Source organism: Pteropus vampyrus, unplaced genomic scaffold, assembly GCF_000151845.1.
Source record: "Pteropus vampyrus isolate Shadow unplaced genomic scaffold, Pvam_2.0 Scaffold89, whole genome shotgun sequence".
NCBI classification, from domain to species: Eukaryota; Metazoa; Chordata; class Mammalia; order Chiroptera; family Pteropodidae; genus Pteropus; species Pteropus vampyrus.
This window is the reverse complement of record NW_011888870.1, coordinates 776644-777300: the sequence shown is the minus strand read 5'-3', so window position 1 is coordinate 777300 and position 657 is coordinate 776644.

The window sequence follows — 657 nt, the reverse complement described above, 5'->3', positions numbered from 1 at the left end:
TTTATGAATACAGGAACGGATGTATCATTTTATCTGTAGGAGGAAGGAAGGAGGGAGAGAAAAAGAGATTGAGGGGTGAGCACGGGAGGCGGGGGAGGGCTACGTAGGGTGACAGAAATCAAACGAGGCTTAGTTTCCTGAGGCCGGTGGGGAAGTCGATAGGAACTCACTGTCTGGAAAGAGAAAAAAGCACTTTTAAGGGAATTCAAAGCGTTGCCAAGTCCCAGAGAACCTATCTCCAGAATTTTCCTCCGCGGGAGGACTGGTGGCTCTTGGACGCTCAGCAAACTTTTCTGTTCAGGCCGGGAGGCACCGTGTGCTCTGGCTTCCAAGGCACCCAGGGGACACTTTTCCTTGCTTCCCGAGGCTGCAGGTGTCAGGATTGAGAGTCGGTGAGCCCGATGATCTCTTGGGTGAGTTCTGTGGTCTTAGATGTTTCTTCGGTACCTGTGCGTCAGGACATTAAGCTGCCCCTTGCGGGGGGCGGTTCCTCAGCCCAGGATGCCCGCCGCGTCCACAACTGTGAAGCGGTGTGTGCAGGTGAACTGGCACACGTGGGCGCCCGGGCAAACGACAGAGCTCCAGAGGCAGGGAGGTGGCAGCGCACGGTCGGAGAACTCTCTTCTTTCCATCCTTTACAATTTCCACTGAGATTTC